The sequence below is a fragment of the Anomaloglossus baeobatrachus genome, chromosome 9, assembly GCF_048569485.1.
Source record: "Anomaloglossus baeobatrachus isolate aAnoBae1 chromosome 9, aAnoBae1.hap1, whole genome shotgun sequence".
NCBI classification, from domain to species: Eukaryota; Metazoa; Chordata; class Amphibia; order Anura; family Aromobatidae; genus Anomaloglossus; species Anomaloglossus baeobatrachus.
In genome coordinates, this window is record NC_134361.1 from 211,581,274 (window position 1) to 211,605,041 (window position 23,768).

Genomic DNA, 23,768 nt, shown 5'->3' on the forward strand with positions numbered 1-23,768 from the left:
ACATTGTGTGATAGGAGATTAGATTGTGAGCTCCGGGGTCGGGGATGATGGGAGCAGTGATACATTGTGTGATAGGAGATTAGATTGTGAGCTCCGGGGTCGGGGATGATGGGAGCAGTGATACATTGTGTGATAGGAGATTAGATTGTGAGCTCCGGGGTCAGGGATGATGGGAGCAGTGATACATTGTGTGATAGGAGATTAGATTGTGAGCTCCGGGGTCGGGGATGATGGGAGCAGTGATACATTGTGTGATAGGAGATTAGATTGTGAGCTCCGGGGTCAGGGGATGATGGGAGCAGTGATACATTGTGTGATAGGAGATTAGATTGTGAGCTCCGGGGTCAGGGGATGATGGGAGCAGTGATACATTGTGTGATAGGAGATTAGATTGTGAGCTCCGGGGTCGGGGATGATGGGAGCAGTGATACATTGTGTGATAGGAGATTAGATTGTGAGCTCCGGGGTCGGGGATGATGGGAGCAGTGATACATTGTGTGATAGGAGATTAGATTGTGAGCTCCGGGGTCGGGGATGATGGGAGCAGTGATACATTGTGTGATAGGAGATTAGATTGTGAGCTCCGGGGTCGGGGATGATGGGAGCAGTGATACATTGTGTGATAGGAGATTAGATTGTGAGCTCCGGGGTCGGGGATGATGGGAGCAGTGATACATTGTGTGATAGGAGATTAGATTGTGAGCTCCGGGGTCAGGGGATGATGGGAGCAGTGATACATTGTGTGATAGGAGATTAGATTGTGAGCTCCGGGGTCAGGGATGATGGGAGCAGTGATACATTGTGTGATAGGAGATTAGATTGTGAGCTCCGGGGTCAGGGATGATGGGAGCAGTGATACATTGTGTGATAGGAGATTAGATTGTGAGCTCCAGGGTCGGGGATGATGGGAGCAGTGATACATTGTGTGATAGGAGATTAGATTGTGAGCTTCGGGGTCAGGGATGATGGGAGCAGGGATACATTGTGTGATAGGAGATTAGATTGTGAGCTCCGGGGTCAGGGATGATGGGAGCAGTGATACATTGTGTGATAGGAGATTAGATTGTGAGCTCCGGGGTCGGGGATGATGGGAGTAGTGATACATTGTGTGATAGGAGATTAGATTGTGAGCTCCGGGGTCAGGGATGATGGGAGTAGTGATACATTGTGTGATAGGTGATTAGATTGTGAGCTCCGGGGTCGGGGATGATGGGAGTAGTGATACATTGTGTGATAGGAGATTAGATTGTGAGCTCCGGGGTCGGGGATGATGGGAGCAGTGATACATTGTGTGATAGGAGATTAGATTGTGAGCTCCGGGGTCGGGGATGATGGGGGTAGTGATACATTGTGTGATAGGAGATTAGATTGTGAGCTCCGGGGTCGGGGATGATGGGAGCAGTGATACATTGTGTGATAGGAGATTAGATTGTGAGCTCCGGGGTCGGGGATGATGGGAGTAGTGATACATTGTGTGATAGTAGATTAGATTGTGAGCTCTGGGGTCAGGGATAATGGGAGCAGGGATACATTGTGTGATAGGAGATTAGATTGTGAGCTCCGGGGTCAGGGATGATGGGAGTAGTGATACATTGTGTGATAGGAGATTAGATTGTGAGCTCCGGGGTCGGGGATGATGGGAGCAGTGATACATTGTGTGATAGGAGATTAGATTGTGAGCTCCGGGGTCGGGGATGATGGGAGCAGTGATACATTGTGTGATAGGAGATTAGATTGTGAGCTCTGGGGTCAGGGATGATGGGAGCAGTGATACATTGTGTGATAGGAGATTAGATTGTGAGCTCCGGGGGTCGGGGATGATGGGAGCAGTGATACATTGTGTGATAGGAGATTAGATTGTGAGCTCCGGGGTCAGGGATGATGGGAGCAGTGATACATTGTGTGATAGGAGATTAGATTGTGAGCTCCGGGGTCAGGGATGATGGGAGCAGTGATACATTGTGTGATAGGAGATTAGATTGTGAGCTCCGGGGGTCGGGGATGATGGGAGCAGTGATACATTGTGTGATAGGAGATTAGATTGTGAGCTCCGGGGTCAGGGATGATGGGAGCAGTGATACATTGTGTGATAGGAGATTAGATTGTGAGCTCCGGGGGTCGGGGATGATGGGAGCAGTGATACATTGTGTGATAGGAGATTAGATTGTGAGCTCTGGGGTCGGGGATGATGGGAGCAGTGATACATTGTGTGATAGGAGATTAGATTGTGAGCTCCGGGGTCGGGGATGATGGGAGCAGTGATACATTGTGTGATAGGAGATTAGATTGTGAGCTCCGGGGTCGGGGATGATGGGAGCAGTGATACATTGTGTGATAGGAGATTAGATTGTGAGCTTCGGGGTCAGGGATGATGGGAGCAGTGATACATTGTGTGATAGGAGATTAGATTGTGAGCTCCGGGGTCAGGGATGATGGGAGCAGTGATACATTGTGTGATAGGAGATTAGATTGTGAGCTCCAGGGTCGGGGATGATGGGAGCAGTGATACATTGTGTGATAGGAGATTAGATTGTGAGCTTCGGGGTCAGGGATGATGGGAGCAGGGATACATTGTGTGATAGGAGATTAGATTGTGAGCTCCGGGGTCAGGGATGATGGGAGCAGTGATACATTGTGTGATAGGAGATTAGATTGTGAGCTCCGGGGTCGGGGATGATGGGAGTAGTGATACATTGTGTGATAGGAGATTAGATTGTGAGCTCCGGGGTCAGGGATGATGGGAGTAGTGATACATTGTGTGATAGGTGATTAGATTGTGAGCTCCGGGGTCGGGGATGATGGGAGTAGTGATACATTGTGTGATAGGAGATTAGATTGTGAGCTCCGGGGTCGGGGATGATGGGAGCAGTGATACATTGTGTGATAGGAGATTAGATTGTGAGCTCCGGGGTCGGGGATGATGGGAGCAGTGATACATTGTGTGATAGGAGATTAGATTGTGAGCTCCGGGGTCGGGGATGATGGGAGCAGGGATACATTGTGTGATAGGAGATTAGATTGTGAGCTCCGGGGTCGGGGATGATGGGAGCAGTGATACATTGTGTGATAGGAGATTAGATTGTGAGCTCTGGGGTCAGGGATGATGGGAGCAGTGATACATTGTGTGATAGGAGATTAGATTGTGAGCTCCGGGGTCGGGGATGATGGGAGCAGTGATACATTATGTGATAGGAGATTAGATTGTGAGCTTCGGGGTCAGGGATGATGGGAGCAGTAATACATTGTGTGATAGGAGATTAGATTGTGAGCTCCGGGGTCAGGGATGATGGGAGCAGTGATACATTGTGTGATAGGAGATTAGATTGTGAGCTCCGGGGTCAGGGATGATGGGAGCAGTGATACATTGTGTGATAGGAGATTAGATTGTGAGCTCCGGGGTCGGGGATGATGGGAGTAGTGATACATTGTGTGATAGGAGATTAGATTGTGAGCTCCGGGGTCGGGGATGATGGGAGTAGTGATACATTGTGTGATAGGAGATTAGATTGTGAGCTCCGGGGTCGGGGGATGATGGGAGTAGTGATACATTGTGTGATAGGAGATTAGATTGTGAGCTCCGGGGTCGGGGATGATGGGAGCAGTAATACATTGTGTGATAGGAGATTAGATTGTGAGCTCCGGGGTCAGGGATGATGGGAGCAGTGATACATTGTGTGATAGGAGATTAGATTGTGAGCTCCGGGGTCAGGGATGATGGGAGCAGTGATACATTGTGTGATAGGAGATTAGATTGTGAGCTCCGGGGTCAGGGATGATGGGAGCAGTGATACATTGTGTGATAGGAGATTAGATTGTGAGCTCCGGGGTCAGGGATGATGGGAGCAGTGATACATTGTGTGATAGGAGATTAGATTGTGAGCTCCGGGGGTCGGGGATGATGGGAGCAGTGATACATTGTGTGATAGGAGATTAGATTGTGAGCTCTGGGGTCGGGGATGATGGGAGCAGTGATACATTGTGCGATAGGAGGTTAGATTGTGAGCTCCGGGGTCAGGGATGATGGGAGTAGTGATACATTGTGTGACAGGAGATTAGATTGTGAGCTCCGGGGTCAGGGATGATGGGAGCAGTGATACATTGTGTGATAGGAGATTAGATTGTGAGCTCCGGGGTCGGGGATGATGGGAGTAGTGATACATTGTGTGATAGGAGATTAGATTGTGAGCACTGGGGTCGGGGATGATGGGAGCAGTGATACATTGTGTGATAGGAGGTTAGATTGTGAGCTCCGGGGTCGGGGATGATGGGAGCAGTGATACATTGTGTGATAGGAGATTAGATTGTGAGCTCCGGGGTCGGGGATGATGGGAGTAGTGATACATTGTGTGATAGGAGGTTAGATTGTGAGCTCCGGGGTCGGGGATGATGGGAGTAGTGATACATTGTGTGATAGGAGATTAGATTGTGAGCTCCGGGGTCAGGGATGATGGGAGTAGTGATACATTGTGTGATAGGAGATTAGATTGTGAGCTCTGGGGTCGGGGATGATGGGAGCAGTGATACATTGTGTGATAGGAAGTTAGATTGTGAGCTCCGGGGTCGGGGATGATGGGAGCAGTGATACATTGTGTGATAGGAAGTTAGATTGTGAGCTCTGGGGTCGGGGATGATGGGAGCAGTGATACATTGTGTGATAGGAGATTAGATTGTGAGCTCTGGGGTCGGGGATGATGGGAGCAGTGATACATTGTGTGATAGGAAGTTAGATTGTGAGCTCTGGGGTCGGGGATGATGGGAGCAGTGATACATTGTGTGATAGGAGATTAGATTGTGAGCACTGGGGTCGGGGATGATGGGAGCAGTGATACATTGTGTGATAGGAGGTTAGATTGTGAGCTCCGGGGTCGGGGATGATGGGAGCAGTGATACATTGTGTGATAGGAGATTAGATTGTGAGCTCCGGGGTCGGGGATGATGGGAGTAGTGATACATTGTGTGATAGGAGGTTAGATTGTGAGCTCCGGGGTCGGGGATGATGGGAGCAGTGATACATTGTGTGATAGGAGATTAGATTGTGAGCTCCGGGGTCAGGGATGATGGGAGTAGTGATACATTGTGTGATAGGAGATTAGATTGTGAGCTCTGGGGTCGGGGATGATGGGAGCAGTGATACATTGTGTGATAGGAAGTTAGATTGTGAGCTCTGGGGTCGGGGATGATGGGAGCAGTGATACATTGTGTGATAGGAAGTTAGATTGTGAGCTCTGGGGTCGGGGATGATGGGAGCAGTGATACATTGTGTGATAGGAGATTAGATTGTGAGCTCTGGGGTCGGGGATGATGGGAGCAGTGATACATTGTGTGATAGGAGATTAGATTGTGAGCTCTGGGGTCGGGGATGATGGGAGCAGTGATACATTGTGTGATAGGAGATTAGATTGTGAGCTCTGGGGTCGGGGATGATGGGAGCAGTGATACATTGTGTGATAGGAGATTAGATTGTGAGCTCCGGGGTCGGGGATGATGGGAGTAGTGATACATTGTGTGATAGGAGATTAGATTGTGAGCTCCGGGGTCAGGGATGATGGGAGTAGTGATACATTGTGTGATAGGAGATTAGATTGTGAGCTCTGGGGTCGGGGATGATGGGAGCAGTGATACATTGTGTGATAGGAAGTTAGATTGTGAGCTCCGGGGTCGGGGATGATGGGAGCAGTGATACATTGTGTGATAGGAGATTAGATTGTGAGCTCTGGGGTCGGGGATGATGGGAGCAGTGATACATTGTGTGATAGGAGATTAGATTGTGAGCTATTACATAGGACTGCAGGTGACATCTACTACATTATCTGTACTCAGAGATATCACTGTGTTATCTGTGGTGTTACATGGGACTGCATGTAGTGATATATTATGTGAAAAATTGGACTACATACAGTGTATCACTACTCCCATCATCCCCGACCCCGGAGCTCACAATCTAATCTCCTCATTGTTTGTCATTGTATTTTCTCATATAACATGGCGGTGACCTCCACATCAAGTCACGGTGTGTGAGGAGACGACCGAACACGACCATCGCAAGTCTCCGTGATTTGCCTGTGAGCAGCCATCATCTTAAAGGGGATCTTCTCTTTTACTGCCCATTGCGAAAGTCTTCCCGCCCCGGGACAGGTATGCAGACAATGAATATAAAGGCCCCCTCTAATTTATGGAAATCATCCCTGCAAAAAGTGCTGATAGCCCGCTCTTTGGGGTGACAGGCAGCACGAGGGCGGCCGGGGTCAGACAACGGCACTGCGACAGTTAAAGGTCAGGCCGCATTATGTAGATAACGCACAAAGCTGCCTCCCTGATCTGATGAAAGGATATCTGAGTTAACTGAGGGACGGTCGTGTGACCCTGCTACCCCGCACCGGCCCTGTGACCCCGCTGCCCCGCACCGGCCCTGTGACCCCCGCTGCCCCGCACCGGCCCTGTGACCCCCGCTGCCCCGCACCGGCCCTGTGACCCCCGCTGCCCCTGTGACCCTCGCTGCCCCGCACCGGCCCTGTGACCCTTGCTGCCCCGCGCCGGCCCTGTGACCCCCGCTGCCCCGCACCGGCCCTGTGACCCCCGCTGCCCCTGTGACCCTCGCTGCCCCGCACCGGCCCTGTGACCCCCACTGCCCCTGTGACCCCCGCTGCCCCGCACCGGCCCTGTGATCCCCACTGCCCCTGTGACCCTCGCTGCCCCGCACCGGCCCTGTGACCCCCACTGCCCCTGTGACCCTCGCTGCCCCGCACCGGCCCTGTGACCCCCGCTGCCCCTGTGACCTTCGCTGCCCCGCGCCGGGCCTGTGACCCTGCTGCCCCGCGCTGGCCCTGTGACCCTCGCTGCCCCACGCCGGCCCTGTGACCCCCGCTGCCCCTGTGACCCTGCTGCCCTGCGCCGGCCCTTTGACCCTCGCTGCCCCGCGCTGGCCCTGTGACCCCCGCTGCCCCTGTGACTCTCGCTGCCCTGCGCCGGCCCTGTGACCCTGCTGCCCTGCGCCGGCCCTTTGACCCTCGCTGCCCCACGCCGGCCCTGTGACCCCCGCTGCCCCGCACCGGCCCTGTGACCCCCGCTGCCCCTGTGACCCTCGCTGCCCCGCACCGGCCCTGTGACCCCCACTGCCCCTGTGACCCCCGCTGCCCCGCACCGGCCCTGTGACCCCCGCTGCCCCTGTGACCCTGCTGCCCTGCGCCGGCCCTTTGACCCTCGCTGCCCCGCGCTGGCCCTGTGACCCCCGCTGCACCTGTGACTCTCGCTGCCCTGCGCCGGCCCTGTGACCCTGCTGCCCTGCGCCGGCCCTTTGACCCTCGCTGCCCCGCACTGGCCCTGTAACCCTGCTGCCCGGCGCCGGCCCTGTGACCACCGCTGCCCCTTCGCCGACCCTGTGACCACCGCTGCCCCTTCGCCGACCCTGTGACCCCTGCTGCCCCTTTGCCGGCAGTGTGACTCTTGCTGCCCCGCACCAGCCATGTGACCCCCGCTGCCCCACGCCGGCCCTGTGACACTCGCTTCCCTGCACCAGTTGTGTGACCCTTGCTGCCCCGCGCCAGTCGTGTGACTCTCGTTGCCTTGTGCCGGCCATTTGACCCTCGCTGTCCCGCGCTGGCCGTGTGACATTTGCTGCCCCACGCCGGCCGTGTGACCCTCACTGCCCCGCGCGGGCCGTGTTTCATTCGCTGCCCCGCGCTGGTCGTGTGACCCTCGTTGCCTCGCGCCAGCCGTGTGAAGCTCACTGGCTGTGTGCCTTTCGCTGGCCATGTGACCCTCGCTGCCCCACGCCGGCCCTGTGACCCTTGCTGCCCCGCGCCGGCCCTGTGACCCCCGCTGCCCCGCACCGGCCCTGTGACCCCCGCTGCCCCTGTGACCCTCGCTGCCCCGCACCGGCCCTGTGACCCCCACTGCCCCTGTGACCCCCGCTGCCCCGCACCGGCCCTGTGATCCCCGCTGCCCCTGTGACCCTCGCTGCCCCGCACCGGCCCTGTGACCCCCACTGCCCCTGTGACCCTCGCTGCCCCGCACCGGCCCTGTGACCCCCGCTGCCCCTGTGACCCTCGCTGCCCCGCGCCGGGCCTGTGACCCTGCTGCCCCGCGCTGGCCCTGTGACCCTCGCTGCCCCACGCCGGCCCTGTGACCCCCGCTGCCCCTGTGACCCTGCTGCCCTGTGCCGGCCCTTTGACCCTCGCTGCCCCGCGCTGGCCCTGTGACCCCCGCTGCCCCTGTGACTCTCGCTGCCCTGCGCCGGCCCTGTGACCCTGCTGCCCTGCGCCGGCCCTTTGACCCTCGCTGCCCCGCGCCGGCCCTGTGACCCCCGCTGCCCCGCACCGGCCCTGTGACCCCCGCTGCCCCTGTGACCCTCGCTGCCCCGCACCGGCCCTGTGACCCCCACTGCCCCTGTGACCCCCGCTGCCCCGCACCGGCCCTGTGACCCCCGCTGCCCCTGTGACCCTGCTGCCCTGCGCCGGCCCTTTGACCCTCGCTGCCCCGCGCTGGCCCTGTGACCCCCGCTGCCCCTGTGACTCTCGCTGCCCTGCGCCGGCCCTGTGACCCTGCTGCCCTGCGCCGGCCCTTTGACCCTCGCTGCCCCGCACTGGCCCTGTAACCCTGCTGCCCCGCGCCGGCCCTGTGACCCCCGCTGCCCCTTCGCCGACCCTGTGACCACCGCTGCCCCTTCGCCGACCCTGTGACCCCCGCTGCCCCTTTGCCGGCAGTGTGACTCTTGCTGCCCCGCACCAGCCATGTGACCCCCGCTGCCCCACGCCGGCCCTGTGACACTCGCTTCCCTGCACCAGTTGTGTGACCCTTGCTGCCCCGCGCCAGTCGTGTGACTCTCGTTGCCTTGTGCCGGCCATTTGACCCTCACTGCCCCGCGCGGGCCGTGTTTCATTCGCTGCCCCGCGCTGGTCGTGTGACCCTCGTTGCCTCGCGCCAGCCGTGTGAAGCTCACTGGCTGTGTGCCTTTCGCTGGCCATGTGACCCTCGCTGCCTCGCACTGGCCGTGTGACTCTCGTTGCCTTGTGCCCGTCATGTGACCCTCGCTGGTCGTGTGCCTTTCACCGGCCGTGTGACCCTCGCTGGCCGTGTGCCTTTCACCGGCCGTGTGACCCTCGCTGCCCCGCACCGGCCGTGTGACCCTCGCTGCCCCGCACCGGCCGTGTGACCCTCGCTGCCCCGTGCCGGCCGTGTGACCCTCATTGCCTTCTACCGGCCGTGTGACCCTCGCTGCCCCGCACCGGCCGTGTGACCCTCGCTGCCCCGCGCCGCGCTGCAGCTTCATGTAGATTACTAGGCGGAAAAAAAAATTGAATCATGAGACGGCAATCTTCATCTGGAGAATCCGCTCCCACCGAGCTGCAATCACATCCAGAATGGCGCCCCCGCCGGTAAATAGCTGGTGACGCCGAGCGAACGCTTCACAATGGAGGGGGAAGGAAAGAATTCAGGTATTTTTGCATTTTTGGGGATTTTTAGTCGTTTTCCTGCACGGCGCTCACAATGGCGCAGTGTCCAAAATGACGTGGCATAAAAACGGAGGATTAATAAAAGTCACCCCCATTACAGCGCCCGCCGCAGTTACTTTTTTTTTCTAATAAGCATTTATGAGATTATAACATATCCCATCACTGCGCCAATCTTCCAGGTTGTTGTTTCTGCCATGTTTTATAAGAAGGAAGCGGCCATTGATCCTGCCCCCGGTATAGCAGCGTTCAATGACTGCCCCCCAGTATAGCGGCATTCAATGCCTGCCCCTGATACAGCGGCATTCGATGCTTGTCCCCCATATAACGGCATTCGATGCCTGCCCCCCTGATATAGGAGCATTCACTGCTTGTCCCTCATGTAGCGGTGTTCGATGCCTGCCCCCCCATATAACAGCGTTCGATGCCTGCCCCCGATATAGCAGCATTCAATGCCTGCCCCCCCCTCATATAGCGGTGTCTGATGCCTGCTCCCCGATATAGCAGCATTCGATGCCTGCCCCCGGTATAGCGGTGTTTGATGCCTGACCTGCAATATAGCAACGTTCGATGCCTGCCCCCCGATATATCAGCGTTCGATGCCTGCTCCCCGATATAGTGGTGTTCGATGCCTGTCCCCCCAATATAGCGGTGTTTGATACCTGCCTTCGGTATAGCAACGTTCGATGCCTGCCCCCGATATAGTGGTGTTCGATGCCTGCCCCCTGATATAGTGGTGTTCAATGCCTGCCCCCCATATAGTGGCGTTCGATGCTCCTCTTATAGTGGCGTTTGATGCCCCCCCATATAGCGGCATTTGATGCCCCCCATATAGCGGCGTTTGATGCTCCCCTTATAGTGGCGTTTGATGCCCCCCCATATAGCGGCGTTTGATGCCCCCCATATAGCGGCGTTCAATGCCCCCCCATATAGCGGCATTCGCTGCCCCCCCCCATATAGCGGCGTTTGATGCTCCCCTTATAGTGGCGTTTGATGCCCCCCCATATAGCGGCGTTCGATGCCCCCCCATATAGTGGCGTTCGATGCCCCCTCCTATAGCGGCGTTCGATGCCCCTCATATAGCGATGTTTGATGCCCCCCAAATAGCGGCGTTCGATGCCCCCCATATAGCGGCGTTCGCTGCCCCCCCCCATATAGTGGCGTTCGCTGCCCCCCCATATAGTGGCGTTCGATGCCCCCTCCTATAGCAGCGTTTGATGCCCCCCATATAGCGATGTTTGATGCCCCCCATATAGCGGCGTTCGATGCCCCCCCATATAGTGGCGTTTGATGCTCCCCTTATAGTGGCGTTCGATGCCCCCCCATATAGTGGCGTTCGCTGCCCCCCCATATAGTGGCGTTCGCTGCCCCCCCCATATAGCGGCGTTTGATGCTCCCCTTATAGTGGCGTTCGATGCCCCCCCATATAGTGGCGTTTGCTGCCCCCCCATATAGCGGCGTTCGATGCCCCCCCATATAGTGGCGTTCGATGCCCCCTCCTATAGCGGCGTTCGATGCCCCCCATATAGCGATGTTCGATGCCCCCCCATATAGTGGCGTTTGATGCTCCCCTTATAGTGGCGTTTGATGCCCCCCCCATATAGCGGCGTTCGATGCCCCCCCATATAGTGGCGTTCGATGCCCCCTCCTATAGCGGGATTCGATGCCCCCCATATAGCGATGTTTGATGCCCGCCATATAGCGGCGTTCGATGCCCCCCCATATAGCGGCGTTCGCTGCCCCCCCCCAAATAGTGGCGTTCGCTGCCCCCCCATATAGCGGCGTTTGATGCCCCCCCCATATAGTGGCGTTCGATGCCCCCTCTTATAGCGGCGTTCAATGCCCCCCATATAGCGGCGTTCGATGCCCCCCCATATAGCGGCGTTCGCTGCCCCCCCATATAGTGGCGTTCGCTGCCCCCCCATATAGCGGCGTTCGATGCGCCCCCATATAGTGGCGTTCGATGCCCCCTCCTATAGCGGCGTTCGATGCCCCCCATATAGCGATGTTTGATGCCCCCATATAGCGGCGTTCGATGCCCCCCCATATAGCGGCGTTCGCTTCCCCCCCATATAGCAGCGTTCGATGCCCCCCCATATAGTGGCGTTCGATACCCCCTCCTATAGCGGCGTTCGATGCCCCCCATATAGCGATGTTTGATGCCCCCATATAGCGGCGTTCGATGCCCCCCCATATAGTGGCGTTTGATGCTCCCCTTATAGTGGCGTTCGATTCCCCCCCATATAGTGGCGTTCGATGCCCCCTCCTATAGCGGCGTTCGATGCCCCCCATATAGCGATGTTTGATGCCCCCCATATAGCGGCGTTCGCTGCCCCCCCCATATAGTGGCGTTCGCTGCCCCCCCATATAGCGGCGTTCGATGCCCCCCCATATAGTGGCGTTCGATGCCCCCTCCTATAGCGGCGTTCGATGCCCCCCATATAGCGATGTTTGATGCCCCCCATATAGCGGCGTTCGATGCCCCCCCATATAGCGGCGTTCGATGCCCCCCATATAGCGATGTTTGATGCCCCCCCATATAGCGGCGTTCGATGCCCCCTCCTATAGCGGCATTCGATGCCCCCCTTATAGCGGCGTTCGATGCCCCCCCATATAGTGGCGTTCGATGCCCCCTCCTATAGCGGCGTTCGATGCCCCCCATATAGCGATGTTTGATGCCCCCATATAGCGGTGTTCGATGCCCCCCATATAGCGGCGTTCGCTGCCCCCCCCATATAGTGGCGTTCGCTGCCCCCCCATATAGCCGCGTTCTCGCGCTCGGACGGCTGTTTCCCGCAGTTTCTGGCGGTTCGGTAGTTTATATGCAGGGGATCGCTCGGCAGACGACGACTTTATTACGTTCCGGCTTCGCTGACATCAATCTTGTGATTGGGTCAACTCCATCTCTCCTCACAGGCGCAATCCCCGCTCATCCTCCGTCTGCGATTCCTTAAAGGAGCGGCGCGGGCTTATTTATTATCACCCTGGATGGCGCTGTTGAGGCCTCGGTTCGGTTCGGTTGGGTCCGGCTTCTGTTGCCCTGGTGTGTGTCGGTCTATACTGCCGCTCCGGCATGCGGCTCATTATACAGAAACCCCGGGTGAACAGGTCGCCCTAAAAAGAGGTGCACAAATGGCGCCAGCTATGACACCCCCATCATCTCATGTCCTCCCGTCCCTCCTCGTTTCGGAAACATTTCTTTTCCTGCCATTTTCTACTTGCGGCCCCCAATTATCCTCCTGCTGGTGGAGACAGCGCCGCCGCCCCCCGATAATCCCGCTTTGTCGCTGGGGCGTACTTTCGTGACCCCTCGATTGTGAGAAGATTTTAGTCTTGGTTCCAGCCGCTTCAATTTACGGTGAATGGCGGCGGATGGAGCGATAATTCATTGATGTTCCGACCGTCTTTTCAGAAGTCTACACCCCCCCCCGCCAATTACCGCCCCCATCTGCGGTATCATCGCCGGCGTATTATCACCGCTGGAAATGACACGTCTGTAATATCATCGATCTGCTTATCCCCGCGCCGTCGTCACCGCGGCCCGGCGCAGGCTGTGGCGTCAGGGTTAAACGCAGACACGAACAGCTGGATCCCGTCCAACGGCGAGAGCCGCGGCTGATGTGCGACTAAGAGGCAGCGCAGCTTGTCATGTACTCATAATACCGCCGCGCTAATGGAGGCGAATGAGGGCGAGCGGAGGAGGGACGAGGCAGAGCCACCGAGCGCGGGGGGCAGCGGGGGGCGCACACAGGACAAGTGACACTACTCATTTCCTCCTGCTCTTCCATGTCGACAGCTGCTGACGGTGGAGATCGTGGAAGGAGGCGGCATCATGGAGGGAGGGCGTGAGTCCATGAGGGGCCGCAGCTTTGTAGATGAGTGATAAAGTCTAAGGAAGACCCCGGGGACGCAGAACCCGCAGAGCGTCAGCGCTTGTAAATCTGCTGCGCTGCCAGAGGGATGATCTGCTGCATCGCATCGCACCGCCGGAGGAGGGGACCAGAAACCGCCAGATGTAGCAGAGTCGAGGCCTACACTGCAACCGCACACAACACTGACCGCCCGCTGCATCTAATCCTGTGCGATACTGTCAGCTGCATCTAATCCTGTGCGATACTGTCAGCTGTATCTAATCCTATGCGATACTATCAGCTGCATCTAATCCTATGCGATACTGTCAGCTTTATCTAATTCTGTGCGATACTGTCAGCTGCATCTAATCCTGTGCAATACTGTCAGCTGCATCTAATCCTGTATGATACTGTCAGCTGTATCTAATCCTGTTCGATACTGTCAGCTGTATCTAATCCTGTTCAATACGGTCAGCTGTATCTAATCCTGTGCAATACTGTCAGCTGTATCTAATCCTATATGATACTATCAGCTGTATCTAATCCTGTTCGATACTGTCAGCTGTATCTAATCCTGTTCAATACTGTCAGCTGTATCTAATCCTGTTCAATACTGTCAGCTGTATCTAATCCTGTGCAATACTGTCAGCTGCATCTAACCCTGTGCGATACTGTTAGATGTATCTAATCCTATGCAATACTGTCAGCTGTATCTAATCCTATGCAATACTGTCACCTGTATCTAATCCTGTGCGATACTGTCAGCTGTATCTAATCTTGTGTAATACAGTCAGCTGTATCTAATCCTGTGCGATGCTGTCAGCTGTATCTAATCCTGTGCAATACTGTCAGCTGTATTTAATCCTGTGCAATACTGTCACCTGTATCTAATCCTGTGCGATACTGTCAGCTGTATCTAATCTTGTGTAATACAGTCAGCTGTATCTAATCCTGTGCGATGCTGTCAGCTGTATCTAATCCTGTGCAATACAGTCAGCTGTATCTAATCCTGTGCAATACAGTCAGCTGTATTTAATCCTGTGCGATACCGTTAGCTGTATCTAATCCTGTGCAATACTGTCAGCTGTATCTAATCCTGTGCGATACTGTCAGCTGTATCTAATCCTGTGCAAAACTGTCAGCTGCATCTAATCCTGTATGATACTGTCACCTGTATCTAATCCTGTGCAATACTGTCAGATGTATCTAATCCTGTGCAATACTGTCAGCTGTATCTAATCCTGTGTGATACTGTCAGCTGTATCTAATCCTGTGCGATGCTGTCAGCTGTATCTAATCCTGTGCAATACAGTCAGCTGCATCTAATCCTGTGCGATGCTGTCATCTGTATCTAATCCTGTGCAATACAGTCAGCTGTATCTAATCCTGTGCAATACTGTCAGCTGTATTTAATCCTGTGCGATAACATTATCTGTATCTAATCCTATGCAAAACTGTCAGCTGTATCTAATCCTGTGCAATACTGTCAGCTGTATCTAATCCTGTGCAATACTGTCAGCTGTATCTAATCCTGTGCAATACTGTCAGCTGTATATAATCCTGTGTGATACTGTCAGCTGTATCTAATCCTGTGCGATACTGTCAGCTGTATCTAATCCTATGTGATACTGTCAGCTTCATCTAATCCTGTGCAATACTGTCAGCTGTATCTAATCCTGTTCAATACTGTCAGCTGCATCTAATCCTGTGCAATACTGTCAGCTGTATCTAATCCTGTGCGATACTGTCAGTAGTATGTAATTATACGCAATACTGTTAGCTATGTATCTAATCCACTCTTTTGTGGTACTGTCTGCTGAGCCGTGTATCTAATCCTATCCTGTGTGATACTGTCTGCTGAGCCGTGTATCTAATCCTATTCTGTGTGATACTGTCTGCTGAGCCGTGTATCTAATTCTATCCTGTGTGATACTGTCTGCTGAGCCGTGTATCTAATCCTATTCTGTGTGATACTGTCTGCTGAGCTGTGTATCTAATCCTATCCTGTGTGATACTGTCTGCTGAGCTGTGTATCTAATCCTATCCTGTGTGATACTGTCTGCTGAGCCGTGTATCTAATCCTCTCCTGTGTGATACTGTCTGCTGAGCCGTGTATCTAATTCTATCCTGTGTGATACTGTCTGCTGAGCTGTGTATCTAATTCTATCCTGTGTGATACTGTCTGCTGAGCCGTGTATCTAATCCTATTCTGTGTGATACTGTCTGCTGAGCCGTGTATCTAATTCTATCCTGTGTGATACTGTCTGCTGAGCCGTGTATCTAATCCTATTCTGTGTGATACTGTCTGCTGAGCTGTGTATCTAATCCTATCCTGTGTGATACTGTCTGCTGAGCTGTGTATCTAATCCTATCCTGTGTGATACTGTCTGCTGAGCCGTGTATCTAATCCTCTCCTGTGTGATACTGTCTGCTGAGCCGTGTATCTAATTCTATCCTGTGTGATACTGTCTGCTGAGCTGTATCTAATCCTCTCCTGTTTGATACTGTCTACTGAGCCGTGTATCTAATCCTATTCTGTGTGATACTGTCTGCTGAGCCATGTATCTAATCCTATCCTGTGTGATACTGTGTGCTGAGCTGTGTATCTAATCCTATCCTGTGTGATACTGTCTGCTGAGCTGTGCATCTAATCCTATCCTGTGTGGTACTGTCTGCTGAGCTGTGTATCTAATTCTATCCTGTGTGGTGTGAAACTGTCTGCTGAGCTGTGTATCTAATCCTATCCTGTGTGATACTGTCTGCTGAGCTGTGTATCTAATCCTATCTTGTGTGATACAGTCTGCTTAGCTGTGTATCTAACCCTAACCGGTGTGATACTGTCTGCTGAGCTGTGTTTCTAATCCTGTGTGATACTGTCTGCTGAGCTGTGTTTCTAATCCTATCTTGTGTGATACCGTCTGCTGAGCTGTGTATCTAACCCTAACCGGTGTGATACTGTCTGCTGAGCTGTGTTTCTAATCCTGTGTGATACTGTCTACTGTCCTTGGTATGGTGTAGTTTATGACCTCAATTTCCGGGATTGTGTGGGTGTCGGGGTGTGGATATGTAGGGCCCCTGAACCCATCAGGGCACTACAAGGTACTGCATCCTGCCAAAGATGCAGGGCCTACCTCCAGGGACCTGGAAGACCAGTGCCGGTAACAGCAAAACATATTATAATCCCAGTTTTCCCCATTCACAGACTGTTGACAGACTAGAGTGGACCCAATGGATGGTCACGCAGAGGTGGAGCCAATCCTGTCCACTAGACGACAACCAGGTGGGAGGGGACGGACAGTTAGACAGTCAGTAAGTGGAAGTGAGAGGAGACGGATGTAACAGCACTGACGGGAGAGTGTAACGGTGACCTGAAGGCCCAGGCGTGTGGTTGCCGGTGTAGTACGGGGAGTACTCCCAGAACCATAGCACTGACGGGGTACAGAGCCCTAGGTCAGGCAAACTCTCCAACTCAAAAAAGTCCATCGTGCCTCTGTTAGGAGTCTCGACACAGAAACTAGCCAGATATCCCTCCGGGAAGGACCTAGCCAAGGAGTGGCTCTTTTTAGGAAACCCCCATATTAAGTGGCCCTATTAGTCAATATCCAACTCTTTGACAAGTTTAAAGATATGACAAAGCAAATACCAAGGCCAGGTATCCATCCACAGACCGCTGTTTCGGGGTATTGACTCCTAACAGAGGCTCCACGGACTTTTTTGATTTACAGTCATATGAAAAAGTTTGGGCACCCCTATTAATGTTAACCTTTTTTCTTTATAACAATTTGGGTTTTTGCTATTTCAGTTTCATATATCTAATAACTGATGGACTGAGTAATATTTCTGGATTGAAATGAGGTTTATTGTACTAACAGAAAATGTGCAATCCGCATTTAAACAAAATTTGACCGGTGCAAAAGTATGGGCACCTCAACATAAAAGTGACATTAATATTTTGTGGATCCTCCTTTTGCAGAAATAACAGCCTCTAGTCGCTTCCTGTAGCTTTTAATGAGTTCCTGGATCCTGGATGAAGGTAGATTGGACCATTCCTGTTTACAAAACAATTCCAGTTCAGGTAAGTTTGATGGTCGCCGAGCATGGACAGCCGCTTCACATCATCCCACAGATTTTCAATGATATTCAGGTCTGGGGACTGGGATGGCCATTCCAGAACATTGGAATTGTTCCTCTGCATGAATTCCTGAGTAGATTTGGAGCAGTGTTTTGGATCATTGTCTTGCTGAAATATCCATCCCCTGCGTAACTTCAACTTCGTCACTGATTCTTGCACATTATTGCCACGAATCTGCTGATACTGAGTTGAATCCATGCGACCCTCAACTTTAACAAGATTCCCGGTGCCGGCATTGGCCACACAGCCCCAAAGCATGATGGAACCTCCACCAAATTTTACTGTGGGTAGCAAGTGCTTTTCTTGGAATGCCGTGTTTTTTTGCCTCCATGCATAACGCCTTTTTGTATGACCAAACAACTCAATCTTTGTTTCATCAGTCCACAGGACCTTCTTCCAAAATGTAACTGGCTTGTCCAAATGTGCTTTTGCGTACCTCAGGGGACTCTGTTTGTGGCGTGCTTGCAGAAACGGCTTCTTTCGCATCACTCTCCCATACAGCTTGTCCTTGTGCAACGTGCGCTGTATTGTTGACCGATGCACATTGACACCATCTGCAGCAAGATGATGCTGCAGGTCTTTGGAGGTGGTCTGTGGATTGTCCTTGACTGTTCTCACCATTCTTCTTCTCTGCCTTTCTGATATTTTTCTTGGCCTGCCACTTCTGGGCGTAACAAGAACTGTACCTGTGTTCTTCCATTTCCTTACTATGTTCCTCACAGTGGAAAATGACAGTTTAAATCTCTGGGACAACTTTTTGTACCTTCCCCTGAACAACTATGTTGAATAATCTTTGTTTTCAGATCATTTGAGAGTTGTTTTGAGGAGCCCATGATGCCACTCTTCATAGGAGATTCAAATAGGAGAACAACTTGCAAGTGGCCACCTTAAATACCTTTTCTCATGATTGGATGCACCTGCCTATGAAGTTCAAAGCTCAATGAGGTTACAAAACCAATTTAGTGCTTTAGTAAGTCAGTAAAAAGTAGTTAGGAGTGTTCAAATCAAGAAATTGATAAGGGTGCCCATACTTTTGCACCGGTCAAATTTTGTTTAAATGCGGATTGCACATTTTCTGTTAGTACAATAAACCTCATTTCAATCCAGAAATATTACTCAGTCCATCAGTTATTAGATATATGAAACTGAAATAGCAAAACCCCAAATTGTTATAAAGAAAAAAGGTTAACATTAATAGGGGTGCCCAAACTTTTCATATGACTGTACATATTTCCCAGGGGGCAATGCACCTAGGATTTCACTGTGTTGAGCGCCCTCGTTGGCTGCCGGCAGTGTTTTCTCTGGCTGGTCTCCCCGAGATCAGTGATTGTTTTGTCTTGTAGGCAAACTCTCCATGCAGATCTGATAAAATCTGCACAGTGAGGGGACCATCAAGGACCTGACTGACCTTAGAAGTCTGGGGGCACCAGCAGTGACGGGAGAACCAGGCACAGGAACAGAACATCGACCCTACAGGGTTCACACTGCACGCCGTACGGACCAGAGACTGCGAGACAAACAGGAGGGGACCCCCAGACGCTCCAAGCCACGGGGACCCACTAACCAGAGACAGGTGCAAGGGAAAGAAGCCACCGGGTCACCACACCGGCACTAGAACTAAGGGAACCAGAGGTGAGGACCAGCCTTCCTCCAGGTACCAGTTACCAAACACTGTGAGTAAAGAGAACCAGTTACACTGCAATCCCTCATGTGGCCTACCTTCTTTCCGCGCCTAACTCCATCACCTACCCCCCTGGGGCCCCAACCCTACTTGCGGAGGGCCCAACATCCAGGCTACCGTCAACATCAGCCCCAGAGGAGAGACTGTGCAGCAGCGGTTCCATCACCATAACCGCAACCAGCAAGTGGCGTCACAGCATAAACTTTATTGAACATTCCCTTGTATATAAACCCTTTTAGAGCGACCCCCAGGGTCACGGAACCGGGCAACGGCCACCCAGTGACATCCCAGTAGTACACGGCCCGGGACTGAGTACCCCATAGCCCTGGGGTGGGACAGATACCCGGCGGGTAGTCGTGGTTGTAGTGGACGCCTGGCGGCTAGTCGTGGTTGTAGTGGACTTCCGGAGGGTAGTCGAGGTTGTAGTGGACGCCTGGCGGCTAGTCGTGGTTGTAGTGGACTTCCGGAGGGTAGTCGAGGTTGTAGTGGATGCCCGGCAGGTGGTTGTGGTTGTAGTGGACGCCCGGCGGGTAGTCGTGGATGTAGTGGATACCCGGCGGGTAGTCGTGGTTGTAGTGGACACCCGGCGGCTAGTCGTGGTTGTAGTGGATGCCCGGCGGGTAGTCGAGGTTGTAGTGGATGCCCGGCAGGTAGTCGAGGTTGTAGTGAAGCCCGGCGGGTGGTTGTGGTTGTAGTGGACGCCCGGTGGGTAGTCGAGGTTGTAGTGAATGCCCGGCGGGTAGTCGTGGTTGTGGTGGACGCCCGGCAGGTAGTTGTGGTTGTAGTGGATGCCCGGCGGGTAGTCGTGGTTGTACTGGATGCTCGGCAGGTAGTCGTGGTTGTAGTGGATGCTCGGCGGATAGTCGTGGTTGTAGTGGACGCCCGGCAGGTAGTCGTGGTTGTAGTGGACGCCCGGCGGGTAGTCGTGGTTGTAGTGGACGCCCGGCGGGCAGTCAAGGTTGTAGTGGATGCCCGGCGGGTAGTCGTGGTTGTGGTGGACGCCCGGCGGGTAGTTGAGGTTGTAGTCAAGGCCTGGCGGGTAGTCGTGGTTGTAGTGGACACCCGGCGGGTAGTCGTGGTTGTAGTGGACACCCGGCGGGTAGTCGTGGTTGTAGAGGACGCCCGGCGGGTAGTCGAGGTTGTAGTGGATGCCCGGCGGGTAGTCGTGGTTGTAGTGGATGCCCGGCGGGTAGTCGTGGTTGTAGTGGATGCCTGGCGGGTAGTCGTGGGTAAAGTGGATGCCCGGTGGGTAGTCATGGTTGTAGTGGATGCCCGGTGGGTAGTCGTGGTTGTAGTGGATGCTCGGCAGGTAGTCGTGGTTGTAGTGGATGCTCAGCAGGTAGTCGTGGTTGTAGTGGACGCCTGGCGGGTAGTCGTGGTTGTAGTGGATGCCTGGCGGGTAGTCGTGGGTAAAGTGGATGCCCGGCGGGTAGTCGTGGTTGTAGTGGATGCCCGGCGGGTAGTCGTGGTTGTAGTGGATGCCTGGCGGGTAGTCGTGGGTAAAGTGGATGCCCGGTGGGTAGTCATGGTTGTAGTGGATGCCCGGTGGGTAGTCGTGGTTGTAGTGGATGCTCGGCAGGTAGTCGTGGTTGTAGTGGATGCTCAGCAGGTAGTCGTGGTTGTAGTGGATGCCCGGCGGGTAGTCGTGGTTGTAGTGGATGCCTGGCGGGTAGTCGTGGGTAAAGTGGATGCCCGGTGGGTAGTCATGGTTGTAGTGGATGCCCGGTGGGTAGTCGTGGTTGTAGTGGATGCTCGGCAGGTAGTCGTGGTTGTAGTGGATGCTCAGCAGGTAGTCGTGGTTGTAGTGGACGCCTGGTGGGTAGTCGTGGTTATAGTGAATGCCCGGCGGGTAGTCGTGGTTGTAGTGGACGCCCGGCAGGTAGTCATGGTTATAGTGGATGCCCGGCGGGTAGTCGTGGTTGTAGTGGACGCCTGGCAGGTAGTCATGGTTGTAGTGGATGCCCGGCGGGTTGCCCGGGACTGAGTACCCCATAGCCCTGGGATGGGACAGATACCCGGCGGGTAGTCGTCTTTGTAGTGGATACCCGGCGGGTAGTCGTGGTTGTAGTGGACGCCCGGCGGGTAGTCGTCTTTGTAGTGGATACCCAGCGGGTAGTCGTGGTTGTAGTGGACGAATGGCGGCTAGTCGTGGTTGTAGTGGACTTCCGGAGGGTAGTCGAGGTTGTGGTGGACGCCTGGCGGCTAGTCGTGGTTGTAGTGGACTTCCGGAGGGTAGTCGAGGTTGTAGTGGATGCCCGGCAGGTGGTTGTGGTTGTAGTGGACGCCCGGCGGGTAGTCGTGGATGTAGTGGATACCCGGCGGGTAGTCGTGGTTGTAGTGGACACCCGGCGGCTAGTCGTGGTTGTAGTGGATGCCCGGCGGGTAGTCGAGGTTGTAGTGGATGCCCGGCGGGTAGTCGAGGTTGTAGTGAAGCCCGGCGGGTGGTTGTGGTTGTAGTGGACGCCCGGTGGGTAGTCGAGGTTGTAGTGAATGCCCGGCGGGTAGTCGTGGTTGTGGTGGACGCCCGGCAGGTAGTTGTGGTTGTAGTGGATGCCCGGTGGGTAGTCGTGGTTGTAGTGGATGCTCGGCAGGTAGTCGTGGTTGTAGTGGACGCTCGGCGGATAGTCGTGGTTGTAGTGGACGCCCGGCGGGTAGTCGTGGTTGTAGTGGACGCCTGGCGGGTAGTCGTGGTTATAGTGGATGCCTGGCGGGTAGTCGTGGTTGTAGTGGACGCCCGGGAGGTAGTCATGGTTATAGTGGATGCCCGGCGGGTAGTCGTGGTTGTAGTGGATGCCCGGCGGGTGGTCTTGGATCCTGGGACTTTGGACACATCTGGTGCAGCCTCTGCCCATGCTCCTGTCTGGCAGTTCCCCAGGATCAGGAGGTGTGGCCCATTCCCACCAATCAGATGCTTCAGTTCTTATACCCAGCAGAGGCCCAGGAGAGGCAGCGCCTGTGCTGTGTGCAGCCGCAGGCCGCGTGTCACAGGCGCCGGTGATCAGTGGTAATATCCGTATATACAGTAGTCGGTGTGGAGGGCGTTCAGTGACGGCCCAGAGCTGCCCTCCCTCCACATAGACACAATTGTACTATTCATTGGAGTGCCCCTTTAAGCCATTGTTATCGGCCATGACTTTCCCCCCCGGGGCCCGTGACACATGGAACCAAGATGTGAAGTTTAATAAGTTATTATAGAATAATAACCGGCGCCATTCAGCCTCCAGAGCGGCTGTTCACACTTAATACCTGCCGCTCGCTATCTATCACAGCATTGTGTCGCTATGGAAACTCGGCTCGCTTTTCAGGCCGACACATGGCCGCCGGACTGATTTAGGTATTTAACGGCAAAATTAATGTACCGGCGGCGTGAGGAACATGCCTTCAGCCTTTCCACCCCCCCAGCGCCGCTGCGGATCTGCTGTAAAGCACGGAGCCAACTTCCCCTTTAAGACTGACACACTGTCACGAAACGCTGTTATGGTCTCTTTTCTGAGACTTCGCTACGAAGCATTAATTTTCTCTCATGTGCTGGTGTCCCGCCATTGTTTTAGGATTCGACCTAACGGTGGGAGGATGAGCGTGGGAACGGGGTCTCATCGGAGGTCGTGTGAAGAGCCCCTCACGCTCCACCTGCGCAGAGGTCGTGTGAAGAACCCCGCATGTTCCCCCTGCGCAGAGGTCGTGTGAAGAACCCCGCATGTTCCCCCTGCGCAGAGGTCGTGTGAAGAACCCCGCATGTTCCCCCTGCACAGAGGTCGTGTGAAGAACCCCGCATGTTCCCCCTGCGCAGAGGTCATGTGAAGAACCCCGCATGTTCCCCCTGCGCAGAGGTCGTGTGAAGAACCCCGCATGTTCCCCCTGCGCAGAGGTCGTGTGAAGAACCCCGCATGTTCCCCCTGCGCAGAGGTCATGTGAAGAACCGCGCATGTTCCCCCTGTGCAGAGGTCATGTGAAGAACCGCGCATGTTCCCCCTGTGCAGAGGTCGTATGAAGAACCCCGCATGTTCCCCCTGTGCGGAGGCCGTCTGAAGACCCCCACATGTTCCCCCTGCGCAGAGGTCGTGTGAAGAACCCCGCATGTTCCCCCTGTGCGGAGGCCGTCTGAAGACCCCCGCATGTTCCCCCTGCGCAGAGGTCGTGTGAAGACCCCCGCATGTTCCCCCTGTGCGGAGGCAGTGTGAAGACCTCATATTCGACTTGCGAGGAGGCAGTGTGAAGACCCCCGCGCTCTCCATGCGCGGAGGCCGTGTGAAGACCCCCGCACTCCCCCTGCGCAGAGGCCGCACGCTGCTTCCTTCATTCTACAAGGACTGCATTTTCTCCGCCGCCGCTGGCCGCCATGTCCAACAATCATTTCTTCATAACGGATTTGGCTGCAGGAAATTTGTTTTTCTTGTTTTATCCTTTTTTTTCTTTATATTTATTTATATTTTCAGCTGAATGCGGCTGAAATTGTAATGACTCATGAGATAAGGAACATGTCCGCCCAGAAGATGAGCGGATCTGCCTGTGACTCAGCGATGGCAGACAGAAAACAGGGGGAAATCGCCCAAATCCAGAAAATGCCGGAAACCTGACAGAACCCAGCTCCTCAGGGGTCTCAGGAACGAAGGGGCAAGAAATGGGCGCTAATACCACCTTTACATTTCATCTAC